Source organism: Tamandua tetradactyla, chromosome 13, assembly GCF_023851605.1.
Source record: "Tamandua tetradactyla isolate mTamTet1 chromosome 13, mTamTet1.pri, whole genome shotgun sequence".
Taxonomy (NCBI): domain Eukaryota; kingdom Metazoa; phylum Chordata; class Mammalia; order Pilosa; family Myrmecophagidae; genus Tamandua; species Tamandua tetradactyla.
Window position 1 is genome coordinate 77,440,856 of NC_135339.1, and position 18,516 is coordinate 77,459,371.

Sequence of the window (18,516 nt, forward strand, 5' to 3'; positions counted from 1 at the left end):
TGTTTCTTTTTGGATTTCAAATGTTCCATCCTGCAGTTCACTAATCCTGACCTCTGTCTCTTGAAATCTACCATTGTAGGTTTCCGTTGTTTTTTTCATCTCTTCTACTGTACCTTTCATTCCCATAAGTTCTGTGATTTGTTTTTTCAGACTTTCCATTTCTTCTTTTTGTTCATTCCTTGCCTTCTTCATGTTCTCCCTCAATTCATTGATTTGGTTTTTGATGAGGTTTTCCATTTCTGTTCATATATTCTGAATTAATTGTTTCAGCTCCTTTATCTCATTTGAACTATGCGTTTGTTCCTTTGACTGGGCCATATCTTCAATTTTCCTGATGTGATTTGTTATTTTTTGCTGGCGTCTAGACATTTAATTACCTTAATTAGTGTAGTCTGGAGATTGCTTTCACTTATCTTACCCAGGGTTTTCTTGCTAGATGAGTTTGTTGTCTATCTGTTCTTTGACCTTTAGTTCAGCTTTTTCTGGGCCTCTAGCTTAAGTTTTGTTTAACAGAGGGTAATTTTTCAGTTCTTGTTTTCTTGTTTCTTGTCTTGCTTGTAAGGGGCCTTTTCCCTCCCCACCCTTAGGAGGGTCTACATAGGTATTACAGACTCCAGCCAGGTTTTCCCAGACCAAACTGGCTTCCTATCAGGGGGAAGGAGTCACCTGCATCAGTTTTCCCTGAGGGTGAGACCCAGCAGGTTGAAAGACTTTCCTGTGAACTCTCTGGGCTCTGTTTTTCTTATCCTGCCCAGTATGTGGCACTTGTCTGCCTGCAGGTCCCACCAGCAAAAGATGTTGTGCCTCCTTTAACTTTGGACGGTTCTCTGGTTCCAGAAACTCGCAGCCGGTCCACCTGGTCCAGACTGGGGTATGCTTTGTGTCCGGTCACTATCACGGCTCCGGGAGCTGTTCTGTACTGTTTCTGGTTACTTAGTAATTGTTCTGGAGGACGAACTAAAACGCGCACATTGCTAAGCTGCCATCTTGGCCCCTCCCCTGATACCTCGAGAAGCATCACTTTGATGATCCCCATTTTGGACTTCTAGACTTAAAACTTGGAGCCAATAAATTCCCATTGCTTAAGCCAAACTATTTCATGGTATTTGCTTCAGCAGCCAGGAAACCAAAACAGTTTTTGGTACCAGGAGAATGGGGTGCTGCTCTTGCTATTTCTAGCACATACTACAAAATGTGGAAATGGCTTTGGAATTGGGTAATCAGTAGAGGCTGGATGAACTGTGAGGTGCTTGGCAGAAAAGCCTTTTATTTTTCAGAGGGGACATGGATGCAAAAGGTACTTTTGATGAGGCTTTAGAAGCAAAAGATGAATGTGTTATTGGAAACTGGAAGAGAGGTGATCTTTGTTTTAAAGTGGCAGAGAACTTGGTGAAATTGAATTCTGATGTTGAATGGAAAGTGGAACCTGAAAGCAAAGAATGTAAAATAGGATGTTTGCATTTTAGTTACCTTTTATATTGTTGGTTTTCTTACTTGTATCCTATTTTCACCACTTTTTTTCCTCTTTTTAAAATTAAAGAATTTGAAAAAGAAAAATGAAATAATTAGTGAAATTTATGAATCTTTTTTAAATCACATGACTTTTATGCTAGAGTTCTTTTTTCATATTATTTTATTAAGTGGTTGAACCTAGGGATTGTAGTACACGTCCTTAACTTTTCAATATCCACTTACATTTAATCTTGTAGTACTTCACATGAGAAATAGAAACATTGCATTGTACAGATCTGTAACCCCATGCTTTGTTTTATTATGATATATTTATTACAGTTCATTTATTATAAATCCTACATGATAATATCATAAGCTTTGGCTTAAACACGCATATAATCTATAGAGAAATTAAAGGAAAAAGAAAACAGGGAAATTTTGACCTTCTTATTTACTCTGATATTTACCATTCCTGATGCTCTTCACTTTGTCTAGATCTGAGTTTCCATCTGGTGTATTTTCCTGCAGTTTAACGAACTGCCTTTTATATTTCTTATAGTGTGAGTCTGTTGGCAAGGAATTATCTTAATTTCTTTTATCTGAGTATGTCTTTACATCCCTTTTATTGTTAAGGCATTTTGATATATAATTCTGGGTTGATAGGTTTTTTCACTGAGTGCTTTAAAAGTATTGGTTTCCTCTCTTCAGCCTCCATGATTTCTTAGAAGTCAATTTCCATTTGGTTTTCTTTATTGTTTCTCTCCTGAGATGTCCTAGTTTGTCATTCATTGATGGCATGTTGTTTTACTATATGAAGATGAATGTAATAGTCTCTTTAACATCACTGTCTACTAGTTCCTATCTACTTGCGACCAGTTTTAGTTTATTTTATTTTCTCTTGAGAATGTGCCCATTTTCTTCACATACAGGTAATTTTGGAGCTGCTAATGGACATTATGAGTGCTAAATTGTGAAGATTCTGTATTTTGCTATTTTTCTCCAGTAAGCATTATTCCATTTATTTAAGCTGGCAGGTTATTTTTAGCTGGACTTTATGGCCCATTCTGCTTTTTAAGAGGCAGCTCTGATTGGATTCAGATATTTTGTTTTAGCTGAACTTCTTTGAGTATTCTGTGCCTGTGTGGCTCAGATAAAGGACAGAGATATGAGTAGAAAAGAATGTACAGATCCCTTATATGACTCTTTCCCTTTGGGTTTCTCCCACTCTCTTCAACACATTTTTCATCCTTCGATTTTATGATTCCCTTTGTCCAGGAGACAGTGTTTTCTCTAGTGGCACCATCACCACCTCTGCATACTCTGCCTAGACTTCTCTTAGCTCAGATAAAAAACTTTGAGGATGGGCCCTTAATGCCTACAACTACCCTTGTTTCTTCTGAATTTGTGCTCCCTATTAGCATTTGTCTGCTTCTGGTCACTCTCAAATGCCTTCCAGAATTGTCTTTTTGTGTTATATCTTGTCTTTATAGTTTTTTTGTTATTTTATTTTGAGGAATTCTCTGTTAGAATCTTATTTTATTATTGCTAGAAGGGAAATGAAATTTTTTTGAATTCTTAGATATGTAATACTTTTTTTTCTTTTGCTCCCCATTCATATCCACATATAGAACACCAGTACCTAAGTGTACAATTATTTTAAATGAATAATACATAAAATTCTAAATGAAAAAAACATGATATTATTTGGGTTACTAATATTCATGAGTAAAGATTTTATGGTCTTGATGCCATTTTAACAGAAATTTACTTAGCGTTAGTTTTAATGATGAAATAGGTTTAGGAAATAGATGAATTATCTTCCAAATACAGATAGAAATAGAAATGTACAATTTTTGATGGTGGCCTGTTTAAAAGTGTTCCTGGACAAAGACTGTGGTTTCTTATGACTGATGTGCTCAATAACTAATTCCTGAGACATCGGGTTTCAAAGAGAGGAAGAGTTTATATACTAGCACATAGTAGAAGAGCGATGGCCTAGAGGCCCAAAATCTGTCTCCCTGAACTGCCGTATTTCGGATAGTTTTATTAGGGAAAAAATGAGCAGGGTTTAGGATAATGAGCATGTTGGCCCCAGATGGTATAATTAGAAGTGATCTAATTATTGAGCATGCACAGATTGATTACAGGCTTAGTCACAGAACGTATGAAAGAAAATTGCAGAATGAGGTATACATGACTTGTAGGTTAAAGTCTGAGCTACTGTGCATCTCTGGCCTACTTTGGTTAGATCCAGTCTCAGTCATCTAGATAACTTTGGGATTGGGGTGGGCTAGTTCTGGGCAGACCTAAGGCCCTTCATTAATAAACATTAGGGTGTCTTTAGAGATTATAAGATTCTAAAATTGAAAAACTGGATAACTGGGTACAAATGAAGGTTAGTCATGAGGTTTTTACAATCGCAGAGACAGAAGATAAGGGCTATACAGTCATTATCAGAGATGAAGCAGCTGAATTACAATTTAGAGATTTCAAGAATTTCCTTCTTCTACTTCAATATACCAAAAAGCAAAAAAGAATATCTATATAATGATTCAGTAATCAAAATCATCCTTTAAATCCTGATTGCTCAGTTTCAAAAGGATTCCATGATTAGCAGTTACTCTATGTCAGCAGCTGGTGAACTATAGCTCACTGGCTAAATTATGCCCATAAACTATACAACCCTCAAACTAATAATTTTTTTTTACATTTTAAAATATTCATTACAAAGATGAAAACTATGAAACAAAGAGTGTAGGGCGCCTACACAACCTAACATATTTACTCTGTTCATTTACAGAAAAAGTTTGCCAATCTCTGCTTTGCACCATAAACCGAGTTTATATAATACGTTAAATTAAGATTATTCAAATATACAGTAGATTCACATAGCTAAAAATAAAATAAATTACGATTAAAAACAAAAAAAGAGAAAAATCAATAAAGCCATATACTGATTCTTTTACAACATCATAAATGTTAATAAATATCTAGCCAGACCAAAAAGAAGAGAAAAGTCACAAATTATGAATACCAAGAATGAAAGATGGGACAGCATTATAGTCTTTATGGGCATTAAAGAATAATAAAATAATGTTATAAAATTTTACTATCCATAAATTTAACATGCTTGATGAAATGGACAGATTCCTTGAACTCCACAGATTACCAAAAGCTCTCTTAAGAAGAATAGATATCCTAAATAGTACTATAACTAATAAACAAATTGTATTTCTAATTAAAAACTTTCAAACATCAAAAACAAAAGCAATAATAAAACAATACAAAAACAATCAACTATACACCCAGGTGGCTTCACTGGAAAATTTTATGTATTTAAGGATGAAATAAAATGAATTTCATACATCCTCTTTCACAAAATTGAAGAGGCACTTCTTAACACATATTATGAGACCAACATTATCCTTATAACATAACCAGACAAAGATATTAAAGAAAACAATATTAAGAGACTAATCCCTCATTTATATAGAAGCAGAAGTCCTCTATAAATATTAGCAAATGAACCAAGAAATATATAAAAGGATAACAAATCATGATCAAATAGGATTTATTCCAGAAATGCAAGACTGATTCAACATTTTAAAATTAGTCATTATAATTCACCAATTCTAAAGAAAGGTGAACTACAGAAGAATCAATCCAATAGGTGGAGAAAAATATGTGAGAAAATTCAATATCCATTCTTGATGAAAACTCTGCAAAATAGATATTAATAGTACTTCCTCAACCTGATAAAAGAGCATCTTCAAAAACATACAGGAAGCATAATACTTAATGGGTGTAAGACTGATGCTTTCCCTATAGCATTGTGAACAAAGCAGAGGTATTTGCTTTTATCACTTCTATTCAATATCACACTGAATCTCACTGCCAATGCAATAAGGGAAGAAAAAATATTTGGACATAAAACTATCTCTATTTGCAGATAGCATCATTGTTCATATAGATAGAGAAGCTAACATCATTAGTAAATGAGGTTAGCAAGGTTGTGAAATACAAGATAAAGTGAGAAAAATCTGTTGTTAAATTTTAATACTCTAGCAATAAAAAAATGGAAATAGAAATTTTAAAAATACATACGATTCATCATAGTAATAGTATCTCAAACCATTCAACTTTCTTGGCATAAATTTGATAAAATATATGCAGAATCCCATGTGCTAAAAAGTACTATACACATATGAAAAGAATCCAATTAGACCCAAATAACTGGAGAATTATATTGTAGTCATGGATTATAAGATTGAGTATTAGCAAGTTGTTATTAAGATGTTGATTCTTTACAAACTAATATATAAATTCAGTTCAATCCCAATCAAAATCTCAGAGGAGATTCTAATATCAAAAGGAGATATTAGAATATCTAAAAATATCTAATATTTTTATGAAAAGATAAAGGAATTAGAATACCCAAAACAATTTTGGAATAGAAGAAAAAGTTGGAGTCACACTATATGATTAAAAGACCTAAAATACAGCTGTAATAATCAAAGCATTATTAATTGGTGAAAGGTTAAACACATAGGTGAACAGCATACAATAAGAGAGACCAAAAATAGATTCATACAAATATGGTGACTTGATTTCTTTTTAATTTTAAATTTAAAATTTTAATGTCAAGATGAAGATGATATAATTTTAACATTGTTTTAATCAAGTAACGTAGCTGTTTGAGAAACAGGATATTTTTAAGACAGTTGAATAGAACAAAGTGAACGATTACTCTATTAGGATAACCTCTATGAATAAAATTCAGGTTATGTGAATTTGAATTTCATTGAAGTTTGGCACTAGACTGAACAGTGGTCTAAACCAAATTTTTCTCTTAATGTTTAGAAGCCCTGAACATTTTTTCCTTCAGATTAAGAGAAAAGCTCTATTAACAGAATCTCATTAACTTGACCTTGATTATTTTGAGTGCAGCTGAGCTTAAGCCACCAGCATCTCCTATAGAATTTCATATGACGAAAGAGAATTGGCATTATAGCTAAGAATTGGAAACTTAGGTGAGATGTGAATTTGCATGAATTTATCTTTGGTGTTACAAAGCACATTCCTTCCAGGTTCAGCCCCACTCTAGTCTCACTGCATTCTATCTAAAGGCCTCTGGAGACCAATTCTTATTTCTCCAGTAGTATTGCTAAGTTTCAATTCCTTGAAATATCAGGCTATCAGGGTTTTATTCAATTAAATGTTTGTATAATTTCAATGTGAAAATCTTTTACATATATTTGTTATTTCTCATTAAAATCTATGAGGTGTTTCCCAAAGACTAAGAGTCAAGAGAGATGAATGTTAGAAACTAGTGCCCCAGACATCAAATAACCCCCATGGATCTTTGCTTCCTACAATGTACTTTTAATGGGAAGAGATAAATGCTATTAAGTTTTTACCCTGGAAAAGATGATTACTAAGATAAAGTCAGAACCCATACCAGTTGAGTTTAGCTGATTGGGCAAGTGATTCACAAGGAGGTTATCAGCTCATATATGTCCAAATCTAGAGCATTGGATGGGCTGGGTCAGACCCTGGTCACCTGCACCCAGCAACCATGATCACAGATTTCGTGGGTATCTGGCTATATTTTAAAAAACATCCCAAGTCTTACACCAAAATATAGACTCTGACTTAAAAGTAGACTTTTAGCTTTGTTTTTTTAAAATGAGACATTTTGGGGAAAAAATCGAGTTTAAGACATAGTAACATTAATTTTGTCAAGATAGGAACTAAAATCTAAAAAAGCTCAAGTATGTCTGAATGTAAAAGGCATTAAAAAACAAATCACATTATTAAAAAAAACACAGTGAACGAAAGATGCAATATGTCTCAACTTCTTGAATTACAATCTAAATCATAAAGGTAAAAACTGAAAAATTATTCTCAGATTTTGCTAGGGATTATATGAAGTGCACTTTTATCCAGCTTCCTCCCAACAAAATCCTAGAGTTAGCGATTTCATCATACTCCAAAGTTTGAGAGATTTCTCTCAGTACAGAGCAATAACTGTTTACACATAAAATGCTTATTTGTTAATGTAATGATTTTCCTTACTCTTCCAATGTATAATGCACATAATCTCACCGACTACAATTTGGGGCAAGTGTACACAAACTGAAAACAAAACAAAAACATTCCAGTTTGAAAACATGCTCTTGAAATTATTAATAGGGCACTCAGGTCATTTTTACTTTTCAATAAGTAAACGTATTGCACTTTCATTTGATTATCAGTCCACTTCAGCATGGGAAAAATGTACATTACCATATGCTAATTAGTGATCCTGGAAAGAAAAATTAAAATGTACTATATTTCTGAATCCCTGGATAAAGTCATTAATTACAAATAATTTTAGTAATTTTACTTTCTGCTAAAGACCTTTTTATAGTCTCAGCATCTAACAATACTAATAGGCCCCAAGAATTCAGGTTAAATGATGGTGCAACTTATTTCAGCTTAAGTCATTTAGAGCCAAAAATCTGAAGAATGACCAGAAACAAACCTTTGTTAGAACTATATAAATATGATCCATCTGTGCCCACCACTAGTTTTTCAGAAAAAACGTGCTATGAATATGCAAACTACATTTGCTCATTGATGTGCATGGACTCCCTAAATGTCTCTTTGGGCATAATTACAGACCACTCACAGTAAAATATTTTTAGTATAAAATATAGCATGATGTTAAGCCATTTTAGCTTTTGTACATACATTTTGCACTTCTGGCTGATAATGCAGAAAAATCTGCAGTATTACTGTTATGCTACGTTGCATCCATTACTTTAAATAGCATCAATGTCAATATCATTTTCTTTGTTGTCAGACTTCACAGTTTTAACTTTAGGTAGACTGATAGTCTTCGAATATACTACCTCAGTGTTTTCATCGTCTTCATTTTCATCACCTGAAGATTCCTCCTCTGCTTCCTTCAATCATTTTATAAATGGCTCTGCTTTGACATAAATCTCTTTGGCAATTTCCTTTGAGACATATTTCTTAGGGGCCTTTTCTAACTCATTGGTGATGACCTCTTCTTCCAAATGATCTGTATCATACATCTCTTTCAAGATATGTGAAATCTTGGAGATGAATTGATCTTGATGCATGGCTATCACACATTCCAACCCATGAAGGTACTGTGGAGTCACTTTGTTGTGATAACAAAATTGGAAGAAATGGAGCCTGTATTTCTTAATTTGCTCCCTAATCTTCTCATTAAAAAGAACTTCAGTTCAAACAAGAGAGCCCATGGCTTTTACATTGAATTTTTCTTCTTCAGCTCCAGTTTCTTTTTCAGATGAGTTTTTCTTAACAAAATCAAACAGAAATACCCACTTTTCAACAGTACTTTCCATCACTGAGTGTTAAGATTTTTGCATGGTCACTGATTTTATCGATTCTGTACCTTTGAGCTCCTGGATGGTTTCTTTCCCCAGCCATCTCCTCTTCTACCATAGCATGTGGAGGAAGACTGGTTTCATTTGGTTACAGTGGTGCTTGTGTCTCACTGCTGGATACAGAGCTATTTTCTTTGTCTTTGCCCTTCCTAATTTTCTTTTCCTTTCTTTTTTCTTGTAATGCCATTACTATTCTCAGATGGGTTTTTAAAAATGAATGTGCAGAGTTTATGATGTGCATCAAGCATGCCTAGATAGCCAAGGCTTTACAACAATTACTTATTATTTGATTCTTTGCATTGACATGCAAATCTGTTTCAGGAGTCTCATACTCAGGACAGAGAACACATTTTTTAACAAGTCCATCCAACATGGCTTGCATCTTACTCGCTTCATTAGATCCATTGACAATGTGCTGTTATTTTTAACATTGAAATAGGCCTTTGATCCAAGGTTACAACCGAAATATTTCGTGGGGATATGTTGAAGGCCCATTAAGTGCTTTTGCAAGGTCAATCATTTTGACTATAACTGTCCTGATTTGATATTCTTTTTCCTCAATCTTGGCAGTCAGACAGGACATCTTGTAATGATAGAACTAGTCTGACACACTGCAATTAATGTTGACACAGATTTTGGCTTATGTATTAGTTAGGGTTCTCTAGAGAAACAGAATCAACAGGGAACACTCGCAAATATAAAATTTATAAAAGTGTCTCACATGACTGCGGGAATGCAGAGTCCAAAATGCGCAGGGCAGGCTGATTCCAATGGAGGGTCTGGATGAACTCCACAGGAGAGGCTTGCCAGCCAAAGCAGGAAGAGAGCCTTTCTCTTCTGAATCCTCCTTAAAAGGCTTCCAGTGATTAGACTGAGCATCACTCATTGCAGAAGACACTCCCCTTGGCTGATTACAAATGGAATCAGCTGTGGATGCAGCTGACGTGATCATGATTTAATTCTATGAAATGTCCTCATCACAACAGTCAGGCCAGCACTTGCCCAACCAGACGAATAGGAACTACCACTTGGCCAAGTTGGCACATGAACCTGACCATGACAGCTTCCTAGTGGCTTTATCAATAAGATGAAGAGATCTTTGATGACAACTTTTTGGTATTTTCTGTCTGAAATAGAAGGATAACATAAACAACTGCAAGAGTTATTGGTCTTTGACATGAAAAAATATTTACCACTGAGGCTGTGTGTGCTCCTTGCTTGCATGCTGTTTTCCCAGTAAAGGTATCAATGGCTATGCAACGGCTCATTTTTGTCAATAAAGACATAAATCTAATGCTGCTCACTGGGCACTGGGATGAAGTGAGGCACTATATAAACCAGACTCCAAGGCAGAGGTAGTGGAAGAGGAGGAGGAGACAGAGTTGCACTGGAGGAGTGGCCAGGCCAGGTGCCTGCCAAGCAGTGGGAAGGGACTGTCCTTGGTCATCTGGGGTCCATACCTATCTGTTCCTGAGACTGGCAATCTCTGGAATGTTCTTGCTCTATCTCAGTGAATTGATTTCTGACAAAAGTTTAAATGCAGTTTGATAAAGAATGGAAAGTCTTTCCAACAAATCATACTGGAAATATCAGACATTCAAATGCAAATATAGACATCAACTCATATGTTGAAATTGATAAAGATTCAAAACGAATCATAGGTCTTAATTTGAAATGGAAAATTATAAGGATTTCTTAGATACAATGTCAAAAGTACGGCCCATTAAAAAAGAAAAATGGATACACTGACTTTGATGAAAAGTATGAACTTTTGCTCTTTGAAAGATACTGTTAAGAGAATAAAAAGACAGGACATAGTCTGAGAGAAAATATTTGCAACACACATATCTGACAGAGGACTTGAATCCACACTATACAAAGAGTTCTCAAACTCCAGTAATAAGAAAACAAACAACCCAATTAAAAATTGGTTAATGTTTGAATAGACATTTCACCAAAGACACATATTTGAAATATAAGCAATGAAGAGATGTTCCACATCATCAGTCTTTAGGGAGAAGTAAATTAAAAATAATTAACTATCACTCACACTATTAGAATGGCTAAGATTAAAATAACAACAAAAAACTGACAATATCTAATATTGTTGAGGATGGGAGCAACAGGAACTGTAATACATTACTGTATTACTATATACCAAAGTGTGTAGCTTATAACTGGAGACCTATATAAGAGGATGGAATTCAGAGAGAGAGAAGTCAATGGAAGCAAGAAGCTGAACCTATGAAACATGGAAGTTAAGGGAGAGACCATCAGACATATCCGTTTGTCTTTCCATGTGTCAGAGGAGAGCCAGAGATCCACAGAAGCTGGTTTAGATTTCTGGAAAGAAAGTATCACCTTGATGATGCCTTGATTTGGACATTTTTCTTGCCACAAAATGGTGAGCAAATAAGTTCCCATTGTTTAAACCCATTTCATCGTATTTTTTTGGAGCAGCCTTTGGAACTGAAGCACCCACAGAAAAATCTCTTTGGGAATGTTTACAGCAACTTTATTAATAATTACTATGCTGGTTTGAATTTGTGGACCCCAGAAAAGCCATGCCTTTAATCCTCATTAAGTATTACTGGGTAGGAGTTTTTTAATTATCCATGGAGATATGACTCACCCAATTGTGAGTGGTAACTTTTGATTAGATGACTTCCATGGAGTTATGACTCCACCCATTTCAGGTGGGTCTTGATTAATATACTGGAATCTTTTAAAAGAGGAGGCATTTTGGAGAGTCCCTTTTTTAGAGAATTGTGAGAACCACAAGAGTCCACACAGACTCTACCTTTGGAGATGAAGAAGAAAACATCCCTGAGGGAGCTTCATGAGACTTGGAGAGAAAGCTAGCAGACATCGTGATGTTCACCACATTCCTTTCCAGTTGAGAGAGAAACCCTGAACTTCATCGACATTTCTTGAGTGAAGATAACCTCTTATTGGTGCCTTAATTTGGATATTTTTATAGACTTGCTTAATTGGGACATTTTCATGACCTTAGAACTGTAAACTTGCAACTTAATAAATTCCCCCTTTTAAAAGCCATTCTATTTCTGGTATATTGCATTCTGGCAGTTAGCAAACCAGAACAGTTACTAAAAATTTGGAAATAGCCTAAATTCCATCAACTGATGAAAGGTTAAAGTAACTATTATATATCCATACCATTTATACAATAAAAGGGACAATATTTAAACAAGCCTTGATTTAAGCAATCTCAAAAATATTGTGAAATACAGACACAGGATAACTCTATCATATAAAAATTATAGAAGAGCAAGCCTATAGTGGTAGAAAGCTGTTAATATTTTATGGTGTTCTGAGGTGACAGGAATGTCATTAGCAGCAAAAAGGAGAAAGAAACTTTTATTGGTTGATGAAAGTGTTCTTTTTCTTGATTATGGGGGAAGGTTACACATTGTCACAGTTACCAAAATTCTTCAAACTGTGCACTTAAAATGAGTAAGTTCTACTGTATGCAAATTAAACCTCAAATAAAACTAAAATAAAAGAAAAATAATTTAAATAAACCTACATGTCTACATAGTGTCTGATTCCATTTTATGGCATTTTGGAAAAGGCAAAATTATAGGGAAAGGAAACAGATCAGTGGTTGCCAAAGCTGTTAGTGAGAAAAGGGATTGACTGTAAAATGTGCCACATAAGGAAAATTTGAGGGATGATGGAAATGTTCTATAATTGGGTTGTGGTAGTTATACAGTTGCATGCATTGTCAAAGCACACAGAACTGAACCAAAACAATTATATGTAAAATTTAAACATGAATAAAAATTTCACAAAATTAAGCCTAAGTATCAATATTGTGATGGAATTTATACAAATATATCAGTATGTCAATAGACACAAATGGCCTTAATTCATCTATGTTCAGGAAAAGATCTTCATAAAATTATCTTACAAAGCAAGACTCAACCAAAGGCTGTTAAAAAAGACACATGTAAAATAAAGTGAATTAATAAAACTGAAGAATGAGAGGGAGAAACAAAGTTTGAGAGAGAGTGGAAAGTGTTTTAGGTAAATGAAACAATAAAGCAAGTAAGAGCAGAGAGCTCGATGGACGAAATAACAGTTTAGTCAGAAAAGCATTAAATGTGAAAAGAAGAGCACTTTTTAAAACTAAAAGCCTCAATTCGCAATGAGATATATCATCGGTCTATCAAACAACATAGCAAACACTATATGAAGGAAAGTGGATAGGAGAGGAAAGGAGACATAGAAATACATGAATAAAAGGAATCTTTAATATGATCACATTTTTAATAAAGGTAGATTAAGTGGACAAAAAATAAACCAGGAGATAAAAGGTCTATGCCATAGAATCAATAAACTAGGTCTTATGAATACATATGTATAAATATGTTTTAATTTGCTAATACTGCCAGAATGTGCTATACCAGAAATGGAATGGCTCTTATAAAGGGGATTTATTAAGTTACAAGTTTACAATTCTGAGGCCTTAGAAATGTCCAAACTAAGGCATCCAGAGAAATATACCTTGACTCTGAAGAAAGGTTGAATGGCATTTGGGATTTCTCTCTTAGCTGGAAAGGCACCTGGTTTGCATCTGAGTTCCCTTGTTCCTGGTTCATTGGTTTGTTATTCTGATTCCTCTCTTAGTATCTGTGAACCCTCACTTAGCTTCTCCAAGGCAAAATGTTGGGTTCTGGCTTGCTTAGCGTCTACAGACATCTTTGTCTGTATCAGCTCTTACACAGCTCTGTTTCTATGTCTGTGAGCTCTTTTAAAGACTCTAGTAAACTAATTAAGAACCAGCTTGAATGGGTGAGGTCATATCTCCATTTACTCAAAGGTCTTCCCTATAATAGTGGATCAGGATTAAAAGAACATGGCTGTGCCTACAAGATTGGGTTAGGATGAAAAGAACATGGCTTTTCTGGGGTACGTAAGAGTTTCAAAACAACACAATATATCTGCATCTATCTATCTATCTATCTATCTATCATCTATCTATCTATCTATCTATCTATACATACATACATATATATAATGAATTTTATAGCTTGATAGTAGAGAATATACATTCTCCTAAAGCACCCATAGAACATTCACAAAAATTAATCATTTATTAGTTTACAAAAAAACATTAGTAAGTGCCATAAAGTAACAATATTACAAACAACTTCTGATTACAGTGCAATAAAACTTGAAATTATAAACAGAAACTAAAACCAAAAATTCCCTTCCATATGGATTTTTGTTTTTAAAGTTTGTATTTATCAACTCTTTGGGGGTAAGAGGAAAGACAAATTAAAATTATATGATTTCTTAAAATTAATGCAAAAGAAAACACTAGAGGAGTATGGGGCAAGGTGGTAGCATTGGAAGGTGTGTAATTTAATTTTTCCTCTAGAGCAGCTAGTAAATACACAGGAACTATTGAAACAACTGTTTGGGGGAAATCCATGACCAGATGCACATTGCACACCAGTATGGAATGGGTGGAAGGGCCAAGGTTACACCACAGAACTGTCAGTAAAGCCCCCAAATCTGGAGGCTGGTGTGCCTTCCCCACTGGCACAGCAGGCTCAGTTAGAACACTTCCCTATGGGGAAATGAAGCAGTTTTCTGGGAGCAAGGGAAGGTGGTCCAACCAAACTCCAATTGTGATTTTAATGAACAAGTTTGGACTGCTGAATACAAGTTCCAAGCACAGATAAACTGAGAGCAAATAGGAAAGGAATTTGGAGTTTCTCCTGGCAGGCAGGAGGTGGGGCTGACAGAAAAAAGGACAGTTTGGTCCAGCTCAGAATACTGGAAAAGGTGTGCCCCAAGGCACATAAAATCAGGTACGGACTTCAGCTCCTGACAGACAAACCTTGGGGCCAGGGACTGGCTCTGAAAAGGGATTTATTTTCTTTACTTTTCTTTTTTATTTAAATTATTCTAAGTAGCTCATTAGAAAAAGCCTCAGGTTTTCTGGATCATCAGCCCTGATTCAGGCAAGGATGGAGTTCAGATAAATCTGAGAACCAAGTGAAGGAGATAGAGCCCTAAAGGGTTTATTGTCCCCAGGAAAAGGCAGGGGTGGGGATGGGGGAGAGGGATTCAGCCTAAGTGCTGGCCTTCAGTCAGAGAATTCAGACACCAGGTGTGTCTTAAGCCTTCGACCTCAGCCTCTGTCTCAACCATGCCCCATGGCAGCTACAGAATCAGCTTAGAATTAAAGGCACCACACCACTTTACGCTGGTGGAGAGCTGCAGGCTTGCAAGGCACCACCTGCTGGGAAGGATAGGAAAAGCAAAGGGTCAAGAGACTTCACAGGAATCTCTATCAACTTTCTGGGTCTCATCCCCAGGGAAACTTGATACCAACTACACCCTCCTGAGACCTGGGAAAGTTAGACTGGGGCCAGTGACTTCTGGGGAGACTACCCTTAACAACAATAAAAAGGTTGCATTAGGCAGAGCAAGAACCAGAAAAACAAGAGCTGAAAAATTCTGAAAACTTAAATAGAAGCTATGCTAGAGGTCTAGAATAAGTTGAGCTGAACATCAAATAAACAGATAGAAAAGAAAGCCAACTAGCAAGAAATCCCAAGATAAAAGAGTGAAAACAACCTCCAGAATAAACTAATCACTAAGGAAGTGATACTGAGACACCAATAAAAAATTATGGGACGATACTAGGAAAAATGAATATACAGTCCAATTAAAGTAATAAACTAACACTTTAAATGAGATATGAGAGTTTAAACAACTAATTAGTGTTCAATCAAAGATGCTAAATCTAGCAAAAAATCAAATCATGAGTTCAAGGGAAGATATGGCAAAAGATGAAGAAGATAAAGAAGACATTGGGTGACCGTAAAGAAGAAAACAAAAGCTTGAAAAAAAATGACAGAACTTATGGGGATAAAGGTACAATAGAATAGATAAAAAAACACAATGGGGAAGACTTATAATAGCAGAATTAAAGAGGCAGAAGAAAGGATTAGTGAACTAGAAGACAGGGCATCTGAAATCTTAAACACAATAGAATGGAAAAATATGAGCAGGATCGGGGAATTGAGTGACAACATGAAACACACAAATATATGTGTTATTGTTATCCCAGAAAGAAAAGAGAAGGGAAAAGGTACAGAAAGAATGATGGAGGATAATCACTGAAAATTTCTCATCTCTTACTTAAGACATGAAATTAGAGATCCAATAGTGCAGCATACCCCAACCACAAATAAAGCCATATAGACTGTGGTAGTTCTTCAGTTGGCAGCTTGATCAGGTGAAGGTACCTAGTCCTTTGCTGTGGACATGAGCCAATGGTATGTGAACCTCATCTGTTGTTGATTACATCTACAGTTGACTAGGAGGCATGCCTGCTACAATGAATGATGTTTAATTTAATTGGCTGGTGCTTAAATGAGAGAGCGCAACACAGCACAGCCCAAGCAGCTCAGCATACCTCATCTCAGGACTTGCAGCCAGCCCAGGCCTTTGGAGATGCAGAAAGAAATCACCCCAGGGAAAGTTGCTGGAACCCAGAGGCCTGGAGAGAAGGCCAGCAGAGATCACCCTGTGCCTTTCCACGTAAGAAAGAACCTCAGTTGAAAGTTAGCTGCCTTTCCTCTGAAGAACTAATTAAATTAATCCCCTTTTATTAAAAACCATTCCATCTCTGGTGTGTTGCATTCTGGCAGCTAGCAAACTAGAACATAGACCTACACCAAAACATTTAAAGTCAGATTGTTAAATGTCAAAGACAAAGAAAGTATTCTGAAAGCAGCATGAGAAAAGTGATCCATTACAAACAAGGGAAACTCAATAAGACTATCTGCAGATTTCTCAGCAGGAACCATGGAGATGAGAATGCAGTGGTGTGATATATTTATGATTCTGAAATAGAAAAACTGCCAGCCAAGAATCATATACTCAGTAAAACTATCTTTTAAAAATGAAGGAGAGTTTAAAATATTCTCAGAAAATTGGATTCAGAGAGAGTTTCTGACTAAGAGACTGGCTTTATATATAAATAATAAGGGGAGTACTACAGGAAAAAAGCAAAAGACAGGAGAGAGACTTCTGGGGAAGAGAGTAGAAATGAAGAATATCAATAAAGATAAAGAGAGAGAGAGAAAATAAGATATGACATAAAATCCAAAAGACAAATGGTAAAACAAAGTACTGTCTTTAGAGTAGTAACATTAAATGTTAAAGGATTAAACTCCCTGATCAAAAGGCATAGACAGGCAGAATGGATTAAAAATCAGGACGCATTTATGCAGTCTGCAAGAGATTCACTTTCAACCTAAGACAAAAACAGCTTGAGAGTGAAAGGTTGGAAAAAGATATGCCATGTGTACAACAACCGGAAAAGAGCAGGGGTAGCTACATAATATCTGAAAAATTAGACTTCAAATATAAAACAATTTAAGGAGACAAAAATGGACATTATATATTAATAAAAGGAACAATTCATCAAGAAGACTTAACAATCATAATTAATTATGCAGTGTACATGAGGCACACACTGACAACACTGAAGAGAGGAGTAGACACATCTACCATAATAGAGATCTTGAATGAAATAATAAATGAACTAGACTTAACAGACATTTACAGAACATTGCACCCCACAACAGCAGTATACACATATTTTTCAAGTGCTTATGGATCATTCACCAGGATAGACCACATGATGCATCATAAAGCAGGTCTCAATAAATTTAAAAAGATTGGAATCATACAAAACACTTTCTCAGATCATAATGGAATGACATTGGAACTCAGTAACAGGCAGAAGACTGGAAAATTCACAAAATGTATGGAGGCTAAACAATACACTTCTAAACAACCAGTGGGTCAAGGAAGAAATTACAAGAGAAATTAATAAATATCTTAAGCCAAATAAAATGAGAACATGACATATCAAATCATATTGATCCAGCAAAAGCAGAGCTGAGAGGGAAATTTATTACCCTAAATACCTATATTAAAAAAGGAAGAAAGAGCAAAAATCGAGGAATTAACTGTTCATTGGAGAACTAGAATAAAACAGCAAACTAACCCCTAAGTAAGCAGAAGGAAAGAAATAACAAAGATTAGAGCAGAAATAAATAAATTTGAGAACATGAAAATAATAATAGAATCAACAAAACCAGAAGTTGGTTCTTTGAGTAAATCAATGAAATTAATGGATCTTACCTATGCTAACAAAAAAATAGGATGAAAATAAATAAAATCAGAAATGGGAAAGGGACATAACTACTGACACTGCAGAAATAAAGGAGATAATAAGAGGATAGTATTTGCAGTTATATGCTAATAAACTAGACAACATAAACAAAACAGAGAACTTCCTAGAAAAGCATAAACAACCAAAACTGACTTGAGAAGAAATAGACAACCTCAACATACCAATCACAAGTAAAGAGATTGAATCAGTCATCAGGAAGCTCCTAAAATGAAGAGTCAAGGACCAGATGGCTTCACATGTTAATTCTACCAGACATTCAAGTAACTCTTCAAAAAAATTGAAGAGGAGAGAAAGCTATGTAACTTATTCTATGAAGCTAACATCTCTCTAATACCGAGCTATACAAAGATACTACGAGAAAAGAAAATAACAGACTAATCTCTTTAATGAATATAGATG

At 35.2% G+C, this 18,516-nt stretch overlaps 1 protein-coding gene and 1 pseudogene across 5 annotated transcripts in view; one reads left to right on the forward strand and one right to left on the reverse strand.

Annotated features, from left to right (window-relative positions):
- The window catches only part of ATRNL1 (attractin like 1), a 931,221-nt gene that overhangs the window by 349,504 nt on the left and 563,201 nt on the right, over window positions 1-18,516 (forward strand). The window lies entirely within an intron of this gene.
- Window positions 8,256-18,516, reverse strand: part of LOC143654578 (eukaryotic translation initiation factor 5 pseudogene) — a 30,757-nt pseudogene continuing 20,496 nt past the window's right edge.